The following is a 21,657-nucleotide window of genomic DNA, read 5'->3' on the forward strand; positions in this document are numbered from 1 at the left end:
CACACGGTGGGATGGTGTTTTGAATGGCGGGTGCAGGCAGTGCAAAGGTCCATCTGAGGAGCAAAAAGGAGGCTCAGAGTGGAGGGAAGAGGGGACAGGCCTGGACCTGCAGACCCAGAGACATTGTGGCTTTTACTCCAGGTATGGTGGGTAGCCTTGGGGGCCTTTTAAGCAGAGTGATGCAATCAGTCTCCTGTTTTAAGAGGCATGCTCCATCTGCCCCGCCAGGATGGATTTGTAGCATCGTCAGAGCCTCCAGCTGCACAGAAGAGTTTATTTGCAATAACCCACCTCCCTCACTTCTTCCTCCCCTTTCCTTTCCTCCTCCCAGGGTTTGTCAGTCCTGGCCCTGCTCCATTGAAAGCCCCTAAGGGGGTTTCCAGGGGGCCTGGTAATTCTGCAGAGTCCTACCCTCCCCATCCTAATGCTCAAACCACAGCCCACCAAAGCTGGGACTTGTAGCAGGTGCTAGATAGCCCTTGCCCAGGGCCCTCTCAGAACCTCAGTTTTTCTCACGAATAAAGTGGGCATTGTGATAGCTGTCTCCCTACCTGGGTTGGGTTTAAATGGGAGAATGTGGCCAGGTGAAGGGGCTCATGACTATAATTCCAGCACTTTGCGAGAAGCAGGAGGATTACTTGAGGCTAGGAGTCCCAGACCAGCCTAAGCAACATAGTGAGACCTCATCTCTATCAAAAATAAAAAGTTAACCAGCATGAAGGCATGTGTCTGCAGTCTTAGCTACTTGGGAGACTGAGACTGGAATCACTTGAGCCCAGAAGTTCAAGGCTGCAGTGAGCTATAATTGCGCCACTTTACTCCTGAGAGACAGAGTGAGACCCTGTTTCTTAAAAACAAAATTAAACAAACAAACAAACAACAATAAAAAGAAGCCGGGCACAGTGGCTTATGCCTGTAATCCTAGCATTTTGGGAGGCTGAGACAGGAGAATCGCTTGAGCCCAGGAGTTCAAGATCAGCCTGGGCAGCATAGCGAGACCTCGTCTCTACAAAAAATTAAAAATTAAAAAAAACTAGCCAGGTGTGGTGGAGAGTGCTTATAGTCCCAGCTGCTTGGGAAGCAGAGGTGGGAGGATCCCTTGAGGTTGAGGCTTCAATGAGTCAGGATCAGGCCACTGTACTGTACCCTGGGTGACAGAGACCCTGTCTCAAAAAGAAAAGAAAAAAAAGAAAAAGGGACAATCTATGTAAAAGCTGTAAATGGAAGGCCATTATTATAATTTCAAAGCCAGAGGGAATGACCAAAGAGAATGTTTTAGGGCAGAACTTGAGAGCAGTTATTTAGGAACCTGTGACTCCAAGAGGTGGCCCTGACTGAAACATAAATGGATGCAGGGAGGAGAAATTTGGAGAGGCAGATGCCCAGTGAACTGCCCGAGAAAGTTAGGGGTGCAGGTGCGTCCTTGGCCAAGAGGCGGGTGTGGTGAGACTGTGCGAGCCTTCCCTCCCCTTGGTGCTTCGTGCCCTGGGCTGGGAGGCTGGGGGCCCAGTATTGTTCCCACAGGAAGTCTTTTCCCAGCTTCCCCTGCTGTGTCCAGCCCTTCCCACCAAGAGGTTGGGGCCAGGGTAGTGCGTACAGCTGGAGCCTGCTAAGGCACCAAGTGTCCTCCTTGGGGGGTGGGCTTACACCTCCCACCTTCCACACCTGGCCCCAGCCCTCCTCTCCCCTGGCTGCATCAGATAAGGCCCAACACTAGGGACCTCCCTCTCCCCACCTCGGGAGGATGGCTGAGTTAACTGCCTTTCATATATTTGGCAGAGTGTTGGCAGTGATACCCGAACAGGGAATGCACTAATTGAGGGGCTCCTTCTGGGAAACCCCTCTGATTGGCATCCGGGAATCATGAATCTGCCGTGGCCGCCAGCCCGGCACGGCTTATAGAGTTGTGAGCAGGGAGACACAGCCTCCCTGGGGCGGGGGAGCAGAGGAAAAGAAAGGGCCTGTTTAATTTAATTCCATGTTTTATCGCTCATTGGATAAATAACCTTCATTAAGATGGAAGGTGGGGGGATGGACAGGGAGAAGTTTGATTAATTTCAAGCTGGTTTCTCATTTGTTAATTTTCTCCCAGTTCAGCAGGATTATTAAAACAAATTACAGACCCTGCTCTCTCCTCCCTGGGCTGGAGCGGGGCTCTCAGGAAGTGATCTTTTTCCCCCACACTACAGTTATTTAGGTGCAACTTGGGGTGAGGGAGAAGCCCTCCTCATTTCAGTGTCTCCGGACAGGACTCCTATTTCTGTTGAGAAACCTCATGGAAGAGCTGGATAGCCAGGAAATGGAACAGGTGGGTCCTGGCCTGGTACCCTCTCCCCAGCAGTGCCCATCACCTGGGTGGGCTGGTACCTGGGGAGAGGGCAGGGCTGCCGACGCCAGTCCATGTTGCCCCGGACGGCAGGACAGTCAATGAGCCTGGAGGCCAGGACCAGCCTCTGGGCTATCCCATGCTGATGCTGGTGTCCAGCATCCTTGGTCCTCCTCCTGGCCCCTGTCCGCTCTGACCCCCTCCCAGACCAGCAGTCAGCCCACCTTGAGTCCTGCCCACAGTTCTCTTGTGGCAGGATCGAGTCCTGGAGAAAATCTGCTCCTTGCCAGGGTGGGAGAGGGACAAGTTAGCACTTTCCTCTCTGTGGGCGGTTAAGCGTTCCAGCTCCTTGATGGGCAGCTGGGCAGGGCGGTGAGGTCTGGGGGTTGAGAACACTTTTGTGCTCCCCACAGTGCACTGCTACCGATGCCTCTGCCAGTCCTGGTTCTGTGTGCATGTGTGTGTTTGTCACTGTGAGCCCCGTGAGTGTGTGTGTCCAGTGTGGGACTTGGGGTGCTCCTAGGATGCGTGTGGCCACCCCTATGGGTGCCTGTGCTCCTGGATGCATGTGAGGTGATGGTGTCAAGGTGTGCCCTAAATACGTGTGCAACTGAATGCCAGGCTCAGAGTACGCCTCTGCTGGCTCCTGGCAGAGTAAGGTCCTGGCACCTGTCTGTGTGTTTCTCTGGCCCCTGCCCACTGTCAGCTGACCACCAGAAACATGAGACTGGATTTTCTGGAGCTGTCTGCCTGGTCTTGGCAGCTCCTAGGGTATATGTGGGGAGACCCATCTCCACGTGGCTCCTTGCCCCTGTGGGACGCAGGGCTCCCACGGAGAGAAGCTGTTCCCTGTGGGCTCCTGACTCTTCACAACCCAGTACCTCTGGGGGGACCTTCCTGCTGTCTTCCCGCCTCCAGGCCTGAGGTGGAGGAGAGCTACCAGGTAGGAGAGATGCCTGTGGTGTGGGCAGGGTGGGGCACCACCTTGACCACAACACCCTGGGGACTCATAGGCGATGGGGGCTGCCAGCCTGAGCCCCGTCACAGGAGAGACATGTCATATGAAGTCGGGGCTGAGAAGGGCTGTGGTAGATGGACAGGGAGTGGAACTGCTTTGGTGGAGATGTCCAGTGACAACCTCTCTGAGAAGGTGACACTTGGTCAGAGACAAGGATGGGGTGAGCGAGGAAGTTCTGTGGAACGCCCAGTTCGGCAGCTTGTGCAGAGGCTGTGAGGCCAGGCCATGTTAGGGTGCTCGGGGACTGTTGAAGGGGGCTACCATGAGGGTGGTGGGGACGGGTGAGAACTGGGAACAATGGGGCAGCGGGCCAGTGCAGGTCCTGGGCTTTCCTTCATGGCTGGAAGGGCTTGGGATGTTTTAAGTGGTGGTTCTGCTCAGGCATGTGGGCGTGTGACCCACTGTGTCCCCCGTGCATCCCTGTGTGTACATGTACGGTCCTAGACCACCGAGGGAAGGGGACAGGCTGCGGGTGGCCTGTACATGGGGCACAGAGAATCAAGGAGCCTCTGAGGCCTTCCCGCTGAGGGCACGGGCCGAGTCTCCATGGCTCCAGAGAACAGACCCAGAACCACATGAGAGTGACAGGGAGGCAGATTTCTTTCAGCTCGGAGTCCCGAGAGCTCGGTCGCGCTGGTGCTGGAATCAGCTACTGCAGGAAGTGGTGAGTGCAGGAAGTGCAGGAAATGGTGAGCTGCTGTCACAGGAGATGAGCCAGCAGAGGCCAGAGGCCTGTCAGGGATGCTGTAGGGGGTGGTTCTGCCTCTTCATGTAAGAGTCTACGGTTAAAGGCTCCCTTCTAGGTGACATGGATGAGTTTGAGAGAAACTCTCTCCAGCAGCACACGTTTGAGGGGGTGTTTGAGGGATCTGGCAGAACTTTGTGCCCCCTTTGAATGTACTCTGCAGATGCCCACTATCACCAGACATCTGGGAGGTCCAGCTGTGCCTGCTGTGGGATACAGGGACCCACTGAGGCCTGGTTGACTTGTCATCCTTTTGGCTTTTGTGGAGATTCTGGGACTGGGACCTGAGTGGGTGGGATAGGGTGGAGGGGGCCGAGATCCACGAGGTGCTTCCCTCTCAGAGGTGTCAGCTCATATCACCAGTTGCTGGAAACTGGACACATTGGGCCCGGACAGGGAGAGCCTGTGGGCATCTCCTGCCTGTCCCCTAATTGTCAGGATCCAGATGTGCTGGTGCTTCTTGCCGTGGACTAGGAGGGAGGCCAGGCAGCAGGGTAGGGGGATTCCCACCTTTGGCATGGTGGGCCTGGGCTTCCACCTCAGCTGAGCGCCGAGGATGGGCAGGCCGTCTGCATCTCCAGTCCCTCGCCCAGGAGCTGCGGGTAGTGATATTGATATGAAGTGCTGTCATGAGGATTGAATGAAGTGGCATGACAGGGAGGCACTATTGTGGACCAGGTCCCCAGGAGCAGACCCCAACAGGGGTCACAGGCACTTTACTTGGGAGGTGACCTGGGGACACAGTGCGGAGGGAGGTGGAATGAGAGGGGGAGGAGCCAGTGAGGGCACCTCAGTGGGCAGCCTCAGTATGGGCAGGGTCAGTCTTGGGCTACATCCTAGCCCTGGCACACTGTGGGCACGTGGAATGTGGTCACTGAGCTGGATGGGTCTCTGCAGAAGGTGGGAGAAGCAGAAGGGCGCAGGCAGAGAGCCACCCCAAAGCACATCCACCATCCTTCAGGAAAGCCGGGACCTTCCAGTGGCTGCGGTTCTGGGCTGAGGATCAGGAGGCTGCCAGAGCCGGAGGGTCTCGGAGGCCATTCAGTCCCATCCTTCTGTGGGAGCCAGCACAGCTCTGTGGCGTGACAGCAGGACGAGCCTGGCTGTGAGGGTTCAGGCCTGGCCCAGCCTCTTGCCCCCTGAATGTCCCCTCACCTGGCTAGATGCTAGTCCTTGTGTCTGCGGCAGGTTCCAGGTGAGGCCTCGAACAGCTGATATATGTGCAGGGCTGACGGCATAGTCGGTGCTCAGCAAGTGTCAGCCATTGTCACGTCAGTATTATGGCGATTAGATGAGGAGCCTGGACATGGTGGAGGACAGCCCCGTTCAAGGTCGGAAGATGAATTGGGCAGACTAGAATTCGGGCTCTTCCCGTTGTGGCAGGCTCACAGAGCTGCATGTGTGATGGCCATGGAGGTGAGTGCAGGTGGCCTTCTGTTCTGGGCAGGGCCCACTGCCGCTCCTCACCCTGCCTGTGTTGCTGGGATGGCTGGAGAACCCCAGTCACCTCCCCTCCTGTGCCCTCCCCATCTTGAAGGAATGGTCTTGGCCCAGAGGGGAGCCACCGGCTGGCCTTGGCGACCCTGACTGCCTGTCTCCTGGCTTCAGGCCCTTTCTTTTGTTTTGGTGGGCTCTGAGTTTAGGGACGGGCTTACCAAGGGTTGGTCATAGGAGGAGACACATGGGAGCCAGGAGGCTGGTAAAAGGGTCTTGTTTTCTCCCTCTCCATAGGCACCCTGCCCAGGCTGCCTCCCCTCTCACCTGACCTCCACAGAGCCCACTGCTGGCCTCAGGGCCTATCTTGCCCCGATCTGTCTTGTAAGGCTGTGTTCTAAGGCTGTGCTCTGCCAGTGTCTCTGTTCTGACATTTTAGTTCCTTGAACCTGCCGTGGGCTCTTGGCCACAGGGCCTTTGCATCTGCTGCCTCTTGTGCCTGGGATGCTTCTCCTTTCCCTCTTCACCTGGGTAGTGCCTGCCTGTCCTTCAGGTATCAGCTTAATGCCGCCTTCTCAGGGGAGCCCTCCTTGGCCACCCTGGCCGGTTCCAGGCTCTTGGATGCTGTGATTATGTGCATGTCGGGGTGCAGACCTGGTGAGTGACTGACTTCCCCACTGGATCAGCTCCAGGAGGGTAGGGCTTGGTCTGAGCTTGTGTACTGTAATGTCTCAATGCTTGCCCTGGTGCCAGATACGTGGAGGATGTGCAGTAAGTGTATTTTGGATGTGCGAATGATGGGGTGGGGGCCATGTCACCTCCACCCTTGCCAGGGGCCAGAAGTTCTCATTTCACAGGCAGAGGGGCTTCTATAGCAAACAGCCCCCAGGAGGGGGGTGGAACGCCATCTGGAGTACCTACACGTGAGGCCTGTCCTGAGGGTGCTGACAGATCGGGTCAGGGCAAGGGGCCATTAGTAACTGAAGACGGTGGGGGCAGCCAGGAATCGGGGAACCAAAGGAGGGTGGAGACACCCTATAGGCTCAGCAGCCAGCTCTGCCCAGGGCCCACTGAGGGGTGCTGGGCTGGGTGGGCGGGGGGAGAGAGGAACTCCAGGAACAGCTGCCCTCCAGCCTGCCCTGTGGTCTCAGCCAAAGTGTTGCTGCTTGGCCGCCTTTGCTTAGTTGTCTCGCCTGGAGCGGCCAGTGGCTTTCCAACTGTTTGGGAGTAGACACTGTCGCTCAACAGAATCCGGTAGAGAAACCCTAGTACGAGAGTCAGGTAAAGGTTGTCTGCTGCTCAGGCTCACCCACTCATAGTTGTCATTCATATTTACTAGCGGAGCCTGTAAGAAGAGGGCATTGGTGCCAGGCACTGTCCTGGGCAGTGAGCAAGGCAGACAAAATCCCCCGTCCTCGTGGGACCAGTACCACTGGGCGGCAGACAGTCATCCAGAACACACATGAACAAATGTGTAGTATCGCAGGGGCTGATGAGCAGCAACAGCCAGTGCAAAGGCCCTGGGGCAGGTTCCTCCTGGTTTGCTGGGAGGAACTGCGTGGGGCTGGAGTAGCTGGGGCAGAACGAGCGAGGGGGAAGGCGCTACCAGGCGAGGCCAGGGGGCTAAGCAGCAGGTTGTGAGAGGCCGTGTGAGCCATCGGAAGACTCTGGCTGTTATTCTGTATGAGATGGAAACCCTCTTGAAGAGAGGAGAGACGTGATCTAGCTCGAGCTGTGACTGGGTCCCTCTGGTTGCCGGTAGGAGTGCACTGTGTGTCTGTGGGGGGCGTCCGTGTGGGAGGCTGGAGGCTGAGGGGCTGTTGTCCTGGTCCAGCCGGAGCCGCTGGAGCTGCAGATGTGGATGATGCTGGCAGAGGAAGTGAGTCGTGGTTGGATCCTGGATCAACTTTCAAGGTAGAGCCAACAATATTTGCTGATGAATCAGGTTTGGGAAATGTGGGAAAAGGACTCAAGGACGTGTTCAATGCTTTGGCTTGAGCAGCTGGGAGGGGGACAGCAGTTACGTTTCTGGGAGACTCAGGGGGATCTGGGGGTCAGGAGCCCAGTTTGGACCTGCTGAGCTTGAGACGCCCGTGAGGCAGCCGAGGCGAGCAGGGCGTATCCTTAGTCTCCTCATCTGTCAAGTGGGCGCCATGATGCACTTCTGGGCTGTGGGGAGCCTGAGAAGCTTCCAGATGGCATGCCATGCCGTGGGGATGATTGGAGAGACAGGAAGCAGGGATGGAGCACTGAGCTCTGGGATCGCCCAGGCTTGATCAGGGAAAGGAGGCATGACCCGCAGGAAGGCTGAAGAGCAACTGCCTGAGAGGAAGGAGGGACCAGGAGAGCCAGGAGCCAGATTGGTCAGAGAGGGAGGGACTGTGTGCATTAAGGGCTGCTGTGCGGTCAAGTGCAATGAGGACCGGCTGGGAGTGGGGGCTGAGAGCCCCAAGCTAGTCCAGCATCCCCGGCCCAGGGGTGCCGGGCCTTGCCTGCCCCTTCCTTGGAGCTGGTTTCTGGTCCCTCCCAGGGCTCAGGCCCCTTCCCCAGTGGAAGCCTCCAGATCCCTGGGACTGCCAGCCTGACTCTGGCCTGGTTGTGATATAAATTACGTGGAGTGATGGTGATGTGACTTTTATCGGCTCATGTGTTCAATAATGGTAATACATCCCATTAGATCATATTATATTAATACAGTGCAATATATTACACACGCGCAACACATTAACATGATTCCAGCAGGCACTGGGCGGACCCTGTGGCTAATCTTTGCTCAGCCTGGCCATGCCCCATCACTGGCACTCGGTGCTCGTGGCATGGTCGTCGGGCCTCAGGGTGTATTTACCGACACCCCAGGCACCACATCTGAGGTGCTCCTGGCGCTGCCTCTGCCCACTGCAGCCTGTGGGCAGATCATGGGGTTTTGTAGAGGAGGCTTTGGGATGTCACTCCCGCCTGTGGAGGCCTATCCCTCTGTCCTTACCCATGTCATTAGCCCTTCGGTGGGCAGATGCAGGGACTGAGGCTCCGGAACGTGCAGTGGCTGGCTGGAGGAGCGTGGTGGGAGAGGCCTGAAGTGAGGACTCTGGCCTCCCCACCCCAGATGCTACCCAGCTGAGTGGGTGATGTGGGCCAAGGTGGGGATTGGGGCCGGGAAGGGACGGGGCATGGGGTGAGAGCACGTGGGCCTGAGTTCAGATCTTGCTCTGCCATGTGCTGTGTGATCTGTGATCTTGTTTTCTTATCTGTGAAATGAAGGTAGTAAATAGTGTCCACTTCCTGAGGGGATTCTGTGGGAATGAATGAAATAGTTCACGAGGCGTGCTGGACGCAGAGTGGGTGCTCTTTCGCCACGGTTGCTGGTCTTGTTCTGATGGCCTCTCACTGGCTGTCACCTCACACCCCACTTGAAGGGCTGCCTGACCCTGGCCCAGCCCATTCCCTGTCCCAGCCCATTCCCTGTCCCCAGTCAGCCTGTCTGTCCTGCCCTACCCGCCCTCAGCCTGGGCCCCTGGGGTCCTGCAGCCACCCTAGGACGTTGGGGTGTGGCCAAGCACCCAGCCTTGCCCAGGGTGCGACTCCGGGCCCCAGTGCTGGGTGACCCTGCCAAGTTCCCCAGCTCCCTGAGGGGCAGCTTCTCACCTGTGATCTGGGCTAGGGCTCCTACCTCAGGGCAGATGAGGATGAGGCGTGAGAGCATTCACCAAGTGCCACACCTGCTGTGTGCACAGGTGGTGCAGTGTGGCTCTGACATCCTGGACATCTCCATCCCTCTTCCCAAGCTTAACGCCCATCGTCCCGTGTGACCCTCCTTGAGCTTGGCAAAGCCCAGGTTCTCACCAGGGCGCCCACTTGGCAGATGAGGAGACTGAGGTGCATCGAGCCTGGGGGTCACATAGCGAGGCAGCTGTCACCTCTGGGAGCTGGACTCAGCCCTCCTTGGAAAGGGGGTCCGGGCTGCTGCCCCTTGGGGCGCCTCCTGGTCCCCGGCCCTCCCCGCCAGCCTCCTCCCAACCTCCCCCCACACGTATCACTCTTGACAAGGTTACTGAGTCAGCATGTAAAACCTGCAAAAGTGAGTGTAATTTATTGATCTACATTTCGCGTATGAAGCAGGACAAGTGCTGATTTGAGGATCTTGTTTGCTCTGGGATGCGCGGCTGGTGCTTATCTGCGGCCCAGCCTCCGCCTGCATCAGAGCCGCCTCCTTTGTCAGCCCGCCGAGGCGCTCCACTCCGTGCCCTCTATTCTTCTCCAGCCTCCGTGCCTTATCGGGCCCCCCTTCTTTTCCTGGGCTCCTAAGAAAACATATAATGTTTAAAAGGGTGAGACAAGGGACTGAATAAAGCGCTTTCTGGGGAAATATTTGTTCAAAGGCCTGTTGCCTGCGTCTGTCTGGTTCTCTCCTGGAAAACATAATTCAGAACAGGCCTGGAAATTAATCCAAGTGTCCGCGTGTGCTCCTGATAAGAGGCTGGGCGGGCCCTGGGGAGGGGAGACAGAGGCGACCTGAACCAGCTCCCCCATGACTGCCTTCTGGGGTGTTGGAGGCAAATCCAGGGGTCAGGGCACAGCAGGCTCCAGGAGATGAGGGACGCCAAAGGGAGGGTCCTGCAGACCTGGGGAGGGAGAAGGGAGATCTCAGAGCACCTTCCATGTGCCGGGCCCTGGCATCAGTGGCCCACTTACTGCAGTGACGCCACCAGCTTGCCCAGGTGCAGTGTCAGACCACGTGAGAGTCAGAACTCGGCTGCTGACCAGCTCTGTGACCTTGGCGAGGCCCTGAGGCTCTGAGCCTTGGTTTCCTCACCCAGCAAAGGCGCTTGTGGCACTGTGGCACCTGTGTCCCAGGCCAGCTGTGCAGAGGGAATGAAGTGTCCCCTTTGTTCACTGGGCACCTGCCCCGTGTCGAGTGCTCTGCTAGGCATCTGAGGACACAGTGGGGAATAACACGAGGTCCCTGGGCCGATGTTTGAGAGGGAGGTGGATGATATGTGAAATAAGTAAGGAAATCTAGTGTGATCACGTGCAAGTGATCACGGTGGGGACAATCAACGCTGAGAGGCAGGGATGGGGCTCAGGGGAGTAAGGTGGGATTGCCAGAGAAGGCCGTCCTGGGAAGGTGGCATCTGGGCAAAGTCCTGAAAGGAAGGACTAGAGGGAGCAAACCACATGCCTCTCTGGAAGAAGAGCATTCAGGCAGCAGAACAGCCAGTGCAAAGGCCCTGAGGCAGAGTGTGCCTGGGGTATTCAAGGTGTGGCAAGGAGGCTGGTGTAGGTGAAGCCAAGATGGCCATGGCTGGAGGTGAGGTCCGAGGTAATACGTGTGAAGTGCTTTGTGAAAACGTCAAGTGTTGCTGGTGCTTTTGACAGATTGCTCTGAGTTGAGCTGTAAAGGGCATTTCTTAGCACCTGGCAGGGGCTCCCCTAGGAAGGCTGGTGTGCAAATTTTGCAGGGAGAGGAGAGGCCTGTTATCGCTTGTAACCCCTGCACCCTTTAAATGCCCAGTCCTTCTGGCTGCAAGATGATGCAAACTCTTCCCAGGCTGTCTCCCCATTATAGTGTCAAGAGAAAAAAGAGGCCATTGTGTATTTGGGGCCATGCTGTGGGGGCGGGGAACAGGTAAGGCCTGGCTGGCTGGACCCTGGCAGCTGTGGAGGTGCCCACACGTCCTGGCCTTGGGGAGAGAAGTCAGGGGCTATGAGCCCACTCTCTGGCAGCCTAGTGTGAGGTTGGTGATCCTAATTAAAAGCTCGGATCCAAAAGCCCTTGATGATGGAATTTCTAATTAAATCAATTTCATCTCGTCTGGGAGACAGGTTTGCAAATGATAAGCATGAAATTAATAATTATGTTTAGAAATTAGCTGTTGCTCAAAGCAGAACCATTTTACACAACCCTCCAGGGCTCCTGGCCCCCACCCTGCCCAACCCTTTGTGTTGGGGACAGATGGGCCACGTTAGCCAGCAGTGTGTCTGCCAGGAGCGGAGGAGGGGCTGAGCAAGAAGGGGACGCAGGGCTGGCTCTCTCTGATGCTGAGGATCCCACCCGACAGAGATGGGTGGTCCTGTCCCTGGGGGCTGCTGGCGTCACCCTTGGATTGTGTGTGTGTGTGTGTGTGTGTTCATGCATATGTAGGGTATAGGCCTACCTGTGTAAGGAGGAGGCTTCACATGACAGCTTGTTCCCCAAATTCAAGTCCTGGTTCAGTCACTCACTCGCTGTGGTTACCTTGAGCAAGTTGCTTAGCTTCTCTGTATGCTAGTTTTAGAAAAATAGGGAGACTAAGAGGACCTACTTCATAGGGTTATTGTAAGATTGAAGGTGTTAAGGTATGTAAAGCCATTTAGGACAGTTCTTGACACACAGCAAGCATCCAATGTTAGTTCTTATGATGATACTTGCATGTGCATGTGTTTGTGTGAATTTCATTCAGTCCAATTCAGCCCGAACCACCTGTGATGAGTGTGAACCTGATACATCCAGGCTCTTAAGGGGTAGATAAATATGACATGGTCTAGGTCTCATCAGAGCATAATGTTGATTGCTGCCTGTATCCTGTCAGCACAGGAGATGTGATGCTGCAGTGACAAAAAGCCCTCAGATCTCTGTGGCTAAAAATAGCATAAGCTTAATGTTTGCTGTGTTCCATGTCTACATGGGTTGACTCAGTGCTCTGTCCTCTTCTCCTTAGGAGTCCCAGCTGGGCTGGAACATTGTTGGTCACAGTGGCAGAGAGAATGTGCACCCTGTAGGGTCTTAACCCATCATTAAATGGCCCAGAAGTGATCTGCATTTTTTGCTGAGAGCTCATTGTCTAGAACTTTTCAAGTGACTCCAGCCAGCCACAAGGGTCAGGGAGTTGCAGTTTCACCAGTGCCAGGAAGGCAGAGAGCTGGAATGTTTGGCCAACGACTTTGATTAGCAGCCCCCAACACTGGTGACGTGTATGTGCATTTACTATTGACTGTCTCTCCCACTCGAATGGTGGCTCTAGGAAGGGAGGGATCTGTCTCTCTTGTGTTCCCAGGGCCTAAGAGTGTGCAAGACATGTAGTAGGTGCTTAGTAAACCATTACTGAGTGAGTAAATTAATGAATGAATAGATAGTTTCTGAGATGTGTGGGTGAATGCTGAGAAAGTCTGTGGCAGGGAGGCTGGTGGCAGCCAAGACAATAGGATGGTGTGGGCCTCGTGACTAATTCTACTGTCTTTGACAAGTGTCTGTAGCCTAGGACACGCTCTGATGAGACTCTGCAGGCCCGGTGTGTGAGGAAGAGGCCCATATGGCGGGGCACAGGTTACAGGGGCAGAGGAGGGCCGGGACCACTGTGGGGCCAGGCTGAGGGGAGGTCCAGTCTCCAGGCCTGGGGAGGGGCAGGGCAGGGGAGGCTAAGGGCTCTGGGTGGCAACTTGGGGCAGCGACTTTGGCTGGCTCAGCTCCCAGGAAGAAGGCCGAGTCAGGGCTGGCCCTGAGTGGGCCCTCACAGACTGATCGATGGCACTGGGGCATAGGCTGGCCAGCCCAGGGCTGGACAGAGCATGAGGCCAGGCTGGAGTGATCAGATGCTGGAGGTCAGAAGTCGACGGCTGGTTTGTGTCCACAGAGCAGAGTAATAAGATCTGATTGATGAGGGCGTCGAGTCCTGAGTCACTTGGCTGGCCTGACCTGGATTCTCAGAGGGTCGTTCCCAAAGCATGGCTATGCTCCCCAAACTGCTCCAGTGGGTATGGGGGAGGCAGTTGTTGAAGGGGAAGGGCCCTAGCCTCCCAAAGACCACCCGGCAGTGCTGGCCCAGCCTCCTGCTGCTTCCTCTTATGCTTTGATAATTGGGGGGGGGGTGTGTGGCGCAGCTCCATGGAGGTCTGGGTGTGTGGGGCCTCCTTGGGCTGTCCCAAGCTGTACAGGCCACTCTTGCCCTCTCCCCTTGAGCCCTGGGGTGCATGTCAGAGATGGGCCTGGTTAGGGCTGAGGGCCAGGCCCTTCGGTGCCCTTGCCACGTTCTGGGCCTGCCTGCTGCCTTCTGATGCCTCCCTGCATCCCCTGCTGGGTCTCCACTCTCTGTGCCCATCCCAGAAGGGATGCCTTGACCCCGACCCTGTGTCTGCCTCTGCCCCACCCCATCTGTCTCCTTTGAGCCCCAACTTTTGGAAAAGCCTGTCTATACTGCCAGCCATTCGTTCTCTCCTCAGCACCCACCCACAGCCTGACTCTCCCCGCAGACCCCTGTGGTGTCCCCACCTGAAGCCTCAGTGCCCTCAGGGCCCCTTTCTGGCTTCTCCACACTCACGTTCTCTCCCCACTTCTCTCCCTCTCTGGTGTCCTCCCTCCCTCCGCTGCCTCTTTTTGTCTCTTCCATGGCGCCTCCACTTCTGCTCACCCCTCAAATCCTTCCACACATGAGGTCCCCAAGGCCAGATGCCTGACTGTCTCCCTTCTGCCTCCTCAGCCTCCCTGGACAGTGTTACCTGTGCACAGGGCCTTCCTGCCTCCACGGTCCCCACCTGCATGGGCCGCCCTCGCTCCTCCTGCCTCCAGTTCATCTCACTGGCTGCTCCAGTCACCCCGAACTCACCCTGGGAACCATCACCTCATCACCCCCTGCCCTGCCTCCCCCTTCTCCTGGGTCTCAGTCTCAGTCTCCACTGTCCTTGTGGCCAAGGCCGCAGCCAGGGGCATCTTCGTCCTTCTTCCTGCCCTCCCACATGTAACTGATCCCCGGTGTCGTGGGTCTCCCCCAAGTGCCTCCTGACCCGCCCATGCCCCCGCCCTGGTTCAGGCACATCAGCTGCTGTCTATAGTGCACCCACTGTCTCCTTCCGGGCTGCCTGCCTTATCCCCCCAATCTCTGACCCCTGCAGCCTGAAGGACTGTGCTGACCACCCTCCCCAGCTCCCCTGGGCTCCCTGGAAAGTTCTGCCCTCCTTGAGGGGCCTGGGAGGCCCTGTGGGGCTGGAATCTGTGAGCAGCCCAGCCTGTTCCTTCCTTCACTTCCCCCCTCACCTTATGGCTGTCCTCTGCTCCCCTCGCCCACAGGGGAACCTCTGTGCTCACTGCCCCACTAGGCGAGTTCTCTGAAGGCTATTCAAAAAATGTTTCCTCAGCACCTGGCCAGAGGGGGTGCTCAGGTGCTTGTGGGGGCCCCATGGGTGCCCAGGGGAGACAGACTCTGGTCCACCATGGGAGGAAAGACAGAAGAGCGGCTGGCAGCCCTGAGCACAGCCTCTCTGCCCCTCTGGGCCCACATTTCTGCAGCAGCGGCCCTTTGAGGGAGGACGTGCCCAGGGGATAGTGATGGCGAGGCTGGCATCCACTCAGGCGGGTGAGGGGTGTGGGGGGACGGCACAGGCAAGGCTTTTGGAAGCCCTCTCTCTGCTCCCGCCCTCACCGCTTTTCTCTGACCCACACATTCTTGTCCTCCGTGGCTTTCATGTACCTAAAAGCATCGCTGCCTTTTATCTCTGAAGAAACACTGGCACTGAGAGCCAGGCGGCCGAGGGCCTGAAGCAGCCAGGATCAGAAGGGCAAGGAGCGGCAGCCAGGCTTGGGGTCTGTACCAGCCCCATGCAGGGTCCCTGGCTCCCTGGGTGAGAGGGCTGTGCTGGGCAGGCAGGTCTGCCTGGGTCCTGGCCTGGCCAAGGCTGGTGGCTAGAGGTGGCTGCAGGATCCCAGCCTCGATCCAAGGTTGCCTGGCCTGGCTTGCAGGTGGAAGAGAAACAGATGAGTCAGCAAGGGGAGTAGGGCAGAACCCGAGCCAAGCCTGGAGGACGTGCTGTGGGTGGTGATGGGGTACAGCAGCTCAGTGAGCGCTTGTCTCTAATATCTTTTGGATGGGAGACTAAGAGGGCACTGTTCTGTCTCTGAGCCTCAATTTCCTCATCTGCAAAATGGGCACAATGGGCTTACCATGCCTTTCTCTTTAATAAGAATATCTAGCTTTTGCCCGGGCTCCCGTATTCCAGACAGTGTTCTAAGCACTTTTTGGGTATTTGCAAATGCAGTCCTCTATGTCATTATTGTGATTACTTTGTACGGGGGGAAACTGAGGCCCTGAGAGTTCACTCGATTACCTAAGGTTGCATAGTTGGACAGCAAAGCTAGTTTGTGCGGTCTTGGGTAGTCTGGCTCCAAAGTGTGCTAGAAACCTATGAGCTGTGCCAAGCATCAGGGGAGAAGGGGAAAGCACCGTGCTTCTAACAGCAAAGGTCCCAGGAAGAGGATTGTGGGCTTTGTCAGGTAGCCCCTGGGGTATCCAAGGCAATGGCCCTTGATGTCTGATCCCTTGACTTGGGACATGCCAGGTCTTGTGGGAGTTGGGGGTGGATTTCACCCCTGACTGCTCTGAACAGCCTTCAGAGACCCTGAGGACTGTGCCCTGGGTGGGCTCTGAGACACTGGGCCGGTCCGTCCTCTGGGTGGTGTGGGATGTGGACCAGCTGCTCTCAGGGGCCTTCTGATGCTGCTGGTCGGGAGGCCAGTGACTCAGAGCCTGAGCAGTGGGCATTCTGGGGCTAGCCTGTGTGCCAGCCAGTGTCTGTGTGCCTGAGCTGACATGTGGGACTGCCGGCCAGGCATGACCAAGGCTCTGAGCACATGTGTGTGCATGGATAGACACACGCGTGCACACTCACACACACGCATGCACACTTGACCTTTGCATTGACTGTCCCCTCTGCCAAAATACCCTCCTTCCTGGGGTCTTGATGCAAATGTTCCCCTGAGAGAGAGGTGTTCCCAGCACCCTCTCTAATGCTCCTTCTCCCCATGGAGCAGTCTCTGCAGCTTATCCCTCACCCCGTGGTGGCCTGCCCCGTCTAGGTGGGAACTCCTGGAGGGCAGGGCCTATGGTCTCTCCCTAGCTCTCAGAACCACGCCTGGGAGGCTGTTGGCTCTCAGTATCTGTTTGTAGGAGGAATAAATGAATGAATGTGTGGTGCACTCATGTGCTCAGGGCACACGCTCGAGCACGTGCTCCTGAGTGGGCATGCGCGCGTGCATACACACACACACACACACACACACACACACACACACACACACACACAGATGTACTGGGAATCCATCTTCATTGTTGCCAAGTCTGGAAGCAGCTTTTGTCTTTCCCACGTGGCATGGACCTCCTTGTCATTCCAGAAGCCAGAGAGAGGGAGAGAGGTTTATTCATGCACCACCTCCTCTGTCACTCTCTCTCCTTACCTAAGCTGAGGCTGGGGGGGCATAGACCCACCCCTTCTCAGGGGGCCCAGCCAACAGAGTTCTTTTTGCACAAACACTTGCTTTCTCTGCTGGCATCTCTCAGGATGCCGTGGATATTGACCAGTGTTTGGGGTGGGATGAGTCCCTGCACCCCCTCACATGGCCTGGTCCAGTACAAGGGATGGGAGACTTACAAGGCCTATTGAATTGATGAGTAGACAGAGAATTGTCACTCTGGGAGGATGTACCTGGTATCCCTGGAGCAGCCACACTTGGTGCTGTGGGAGGTTGAGCAGAATCTCTGGCAACGGCTCGGGGAGAGCCGCCTGGAGGAGGTGACGTTTTAGCTGGGTCTTGACCAACAGGGGGATTTGGGTGTGGGGAGATGTGGTCATAGGCTGTGGAGGCAGAGGAAGATGACAGAGGGGAAAGAGAAAGAGACAGACAGATGAACCTTGAGCAGGATGCCTGTAGGTGGTCAGGGGATGCTGGAACCCGGGTTCTTGCTGACTTTTGTCCCTAGTGGCATGACACAAGCCGCAGTGTCCCCAGCACCTAGAACAATGCCCGGCATACAGTAGGTGCCTGGGGTGTCGGGCAAGGGAGGGGAGGAGAGAAAGAGATGAAGCAGCTGGCACTGGGGCGGGCCCGCTGCCTCCCTCCCCTCTTGCCGCTGCTGTTTGAGAGGAGAGGGACGTTCTCTGAGGAGAATGTAAATTGAGCGTCCTCCTCCGGCTTGGCTGGGCTGCAGATACGGAGACGGTGAGTTGGAGAGACGGTGAGCTGGAGAGACGTCAGAGCCCCAGTGGCCCAGGTGGTCACAGTCATCTGCTTAGACGCAGGCTGGCCCCCCGTCCTGAGTGTGGTGTCCCTGTGGCAGTCCGTGCCCTTCCCCCATACCCCTCCACTCCAGCTGGGCCAGGAATGCTTTGGGGGAGAGCCTTTTAGCATTCCCAGGATGTCCCCATGATGATGACAACCATGTGATTATGGAGAGAGCACAGGACTTGAGCTGGGAGGCAGAGAGGGAGAGTCCTCAGAGGTAAAAAGGAGTCAAAGAGGTCGGATGTGGTGGCTCACACCTGTAATCTCAGCACTTTTGGAGGCCAAGGTGGGAGGATCACTTGAAGCCAGGAGTTTGAGACCAGCCTGGGCAATGTAGTGAGACCCCGTCTCTACAAAAAAAAAAAAAGAAAAGAAAAAAAAAAAAGGAGTCAGAGAGAGAGAGACGAGAGAAGGAGAGAGAATCTGAAGGAAGTTTAGTGGGAGGAATTGTAGCTCTCATGAGAGTTGACCATCGCGCTTGCTGCCTGCCTGGTGCAGTTCTGAGTGCTTTGTCTGGATTCCCTCATGTGACCCTCAACCTTGTGAGACAGCTATTGTAATTATTCCCATTTTGCTGCTGAAACAACTGAGCCCTGGGGAGGTGATATAACTTGACCAGGTTTTTCCAGCTGGTAAGCGACAGGGCTGGGACTTGAACTTAAGCAGTTTAGCTCCCAAATCTTTGCTTGGAGTCACCTCCCAAGGACACTCAGGAAACTGAGGGGTGGGGGTCTGGGGGAAGGAGGAGCTGGCAGGTGAGACACAGAGGAGGCGCTTATCCCCTGTGCCCTGTTCAGGAGCCTGTAATCCCTCCACCCAGTCTCAGGACTGGTCCTCGTTCCAGTGTCCCAGGATTGTTGGGTGCAGAGCAGGGGCCCCTCCTGGGCTCCTGAAATCGGGCCCAGGGCTCTCCTCCCGACTGACATGCATACCCTGCAGGAACCCCATGCTTGAGCCCCCCACCCAAAGGGGAGAGTGAGGTGCATGCAGTGGGGCGGGGGTGGCGTGTCTGGGCCCCACTCTGGGCGTGGGCCCAAGTCTGAAGGCTACTTACGGGGCTGGATCACGGGGTTGCCTGGACACCCATCTGTCCATACGTCGCTCACGTCTGTGCTGGCTGCCTGGACGGGAGGGCAGGTGGGAGGCAGCTTGGAAGGAGAAGTGAGGGATGAGTGAGAAGGGGGTTCTGTCCCCTTCTGCCACCAGCCATGAGGGACAGAGGCTTATTCATTCACTGTCGCCTCTGTCCCTCCCTTGGGTCAGGTCAGCCTCTTGCCCCGTCGTGTGACTCAGGCCTGGGAATGGGAGGAAACCCCAGAAGTAGAGACAGACTTCCGGTCAGGAGGGCAAGGGAGACCTGGGCTTGTGCCGATCACACCTGGCTGAGGCCCAGGTGGAGAGGAGAGGTCCCCGGAGCGGGACACAAGATGCTTGTCCCTCAGGGTTCTGGGGTGAACGGGCAGTGCTGTGGCACATCCTGTCTCAGCACCCTCTGCCTGCCCTCCAGCTCCAGTGCAGGGCATTCTGTTCAGAGGAGCCACCTAGCATTTACTATGTTTTGATTTATTTAAAAATCTTTAAAAATCACGGACATTTCAGCCATGTACGAAAGTGCAGCAAGTAGGGCAACGAGCCCCCACGTACCCATCACTCAATGGTTGTCAGCTCTTGGCCAGTTTTGTTTCTTTATTTTCCTTCCCTCCCTGCCCCTGCAGCAAATCCCGGACTCTGCCGCGTCACTTCTTCCCTAAATGTTTTAGTACATATCTCCAAACAGTGGGTCTCAAGTGGAGACAGTTTTGCCCTCCACCCCAGGGAGTACTTGACAATGTCTGGAGCTATTTTGGTTGTCGCATTTGGGGAATAGGGTGCTACTGGCATCTCGTGGGTAGAGGCCAGGGATGTTCTAAACATCCTCCAGTGCACAGGTCGGCCCCACAAGACAGAATTAACCTCCCCCTCACATTGCTAGTAGTATGGAGGCTGAGAAGCTCTGCTCTAAAAGATAAGGTCCCTTAAAAACAAACCACCCACAACTATAACACCATTCTCAGACTTCAAAAATAGCAATAACTTAGGCTGGACATGGTGGCTCATGCCTGTAATCTCATTACTTTGGGAGGCCAGGGTGGGAGGATTGCTTGAGTCCAGGAGTTCAAGACCAGCCTGGGCAACACAGCGAGACATCAGCTCTACCAAAAAAAAAAAAAAATTAAAAAATTAGGCATGGTGGCACATGCCTGTAATCCAGCAACTTAGGAGGCTAAGGTGGAAGGATCACCTGAGCCCTGGAGGTTGAGGCTGCGGTGAGCCATGATCATACCACTGCACTCCAGCCTGGGCAACAGAGTGAGACCCCACTTAAAAAAAAAATAGCAATAACTTTACAATCGATCATTAAATATCTGATTGGAGTTCATATTTTAGAGGGTGCTGTTTTTGTTCTAGGTGTTCTACAGGCCTCTGGGTCATGGGCTAGTTTTCAGACACTGCCCACAGAGCAGGAGAAGGGATATGCAAACTCATGTGTATGCAGTGTGGTTTGCTGGTAATATATTTGGATGGGCCGGACTCGGTGGCTCAACTCGTAATTCCAGCACTTTAGGAGGCTGAGGCGAGTGGATTACCTGAGCCTGCGGGTTCGAAATGATCCCTGGCAACTTGGCGAGACCTCATCTCTACAATAAATAAAAAAATTAACCGGATGTGGTAGCACGCGCCTGTAGTTCCGGCTACTTGGAAGGTTGAGGTAGAAGGATCACTGGAGCCCAGCAGGTCGACGCTGGGGTGACTGTGAGCATGCCACTGCACTCCAGCCTGGGTGACGGAGTGAGACTCCAACTCAATATATATATATATATGTGTATATTTGAAAGGTTCTGCACTAGAAATGTACAAAGCACAGAAGGTGCCAGCTCCCCGTCCAGCTCTGCCCCTAGCCACCTGGCTCTCCCCGCAGGCTACTTACTCTCTCACTCAGTGAGCTGCTTCCATCTGTGCCTGGTTGCATGGAAATCAGCCTTGTTCTTTTTCATAGCTGTGTAGTATTCCTTGTATGGTCAGATGACCAATCCCCTCTTGATGGACATGTAGGTTGTTTCTGAGGTTTTACTGTTAAAACAGTGCCACGGTGAGTAATGCATATCATTTTATAAGGTCCATGAGAACTATTAATACAATGAGAGGGCCTGGGTGTTAACCCTCAGTTGGTCAGACAGTCCAAAAAAATCAATCAGCTATTTCCCCAATCCTTTGTCACTCTTGAAGCTTCCGATGATTTGGGCCTTTCCCACCAGTGAGTTCCAAGAGGGGAAGCAGTGAAGGGCTAGCCAAGTGGCTGGGCATGGGGGAGGACACCACAGGGGCTGAGCTGGGCCATGCCCTTTTGGCTGCGCAGAGTGGACCTGTAGTGTCCCCACTCAATCTTCCCTTTAGTCATCTGTCCCTGTATTAGGTGGCTGTTAGACCTACAGTGTACTGACTGTGTGCTCCTAGTCTCTTCCATCTACACACCAAGCTCATTCTTCTGGGGGCCTGCACTCCCTGGGGTTGGCTTTGCTTCCTGCCTACCCAGATGTCCCATCCCCTTCTGCCATTGTATGGGGCCTTATGACTATGGGGAACCATCCTGGTCACTCATTGGCTTGTTGCATTCCTCTTTTTCCCGAGGAGGGAGTTCCATGAGTGTTTTGTTCACCACTGTCCCCAGCGCTTAGGACACAGTAGGTGCTCAGAAAGGTCTTCGTTGAAGTGCATGGAATTGAATGCCCGTATTGGGGTGGGGCTCTTAGGCCAGCAAAACTTCTGCCCCCCTTCCTAAGGAGAGGGAGCTGAGTGGTCTTAGAGGTGGTTCCTGGGGCTAGGGATGCCCTAGGCTTTGGCCAACCCTTCTGCTGGGCTCGTTTCTCTGCCCTCAGTTACCACAGGGCCTGAAGCCCTGGCCGCAGTTTCTTGGCCAGGATTGAATCTTCATAGTTCCCCAGGGGGATACAAATCTCAGTTTCGATACCAGCCGGATCCATATGTGCCCCCTCCCCCATCACCCTGGACATCTGAGTGGCCAGAAAGCACAAGGAAGGGTGAGTGTGGGCCAAGGGAGGGGGTGGAGAAGT

General features: G+C 56.0%; 1 protein-coding gene across 1 annotated transcript in view; it reads left to right on the top strand.

The window, feature by feature from the left end:
- Nucleotides 1-21,657, top strand: part of GRM4 (glutamate metabotropic receptor 4) — a 111,185-nt gene that overhangs the window by 21,868 nt on the left and 67,660 nt on the right. The gene's annotated exons all lie outside the window — the stretch shown is intronic.

This window comes from Carlito syrichta, unplaced genomic scaffold (assembly GCF_000164805.1).
Source record: "Carlito syrichta isolate Samal-C Ts95f unplaced genomic scaffold, Tarsius_syrichta-2.0.1 Scaffold309115, whole genome shotgun sequence".
NCBI classification, from domain to species: Eukaryota; Metazoa; Chordata; class Mammalia; order Primates; family Tarsiidae; genus Carlito; species Carlito syrichta.